Genomic DNA, 570 nt, shown 5'->3' on the forward strand with positions numbered 1-570 from the left:
GTGTGTGTGTGTGTGTGTGTGTGTGTGTGTGTGTGTGTGTGTGTGTGTGTGTGTGGGTGTGTGTGTGTGTGAATGTATGTATATTCATATATATAAATATACGTACATAGATAGAAATTATTGAGTTTTGAGTGTCACAATAAAAATACCCTTGCGTATACTTATATTCGTATATATCATAACATTCATGGATGTGCAAATACGATGGAACAGGGACAACTGACGAAGGGGTATAATTTTTATGTTTGTTGCATGTCTCGTTACTCTGTTTGCTTGTTTTGTTCGCTTTTTTTTTTTGTTGTCTTTTTCGTTGTTCGAAAAATGTTCGTTTTCTGTTTTCGTCTTTTATGTTTTCGTTTTTCATTGTGTTTAACGTTTATTTGATGTCCTGTACCCATATATGCATGTATGTATACACATAGATGTAGGTATGTACGTATATGTATGGATATATGCATATATATATATTATTTATATTATTATATGATCGAACGCCACGCATCCTTTTCCAACTAAGTTTTATATACATACATACATGGTGGTTGTCTACTCCTTAAACAGAGTTTGACC

The 570-nt window shown here is 33.0% G+C and overlaps 1 protein-coding gene across 1 annotated transcript in view; it reads left to right on the plus strand.

The window, feature by feature from the left end:
• LOC106881757 (segmentation polarity homeobox protein engrailed) overlaps positions 1–570 on the plus strand; it is a 66811-nt gene that overhangs the window by 33163 nt on the left and 33078 nt on the right. The window lies entirely within an intron of this gene.

This window comes from Octopus bimaculoides, chromosome 3 (genome assembly GCF_001194135.2).
Source record: "Octopus bimaculoides isolate UCB-OBI-ISO-001 chromosome 3, ASM119413v2, whole genome shotgun sequence".
In the NCBI taxonomy this organism is placed as follows: Eukaryota; Metazoa; Mollusca; class Cephalopoda; order Octopoda; family Octopodidae; genus Octopus; species Octopus bimaculoides.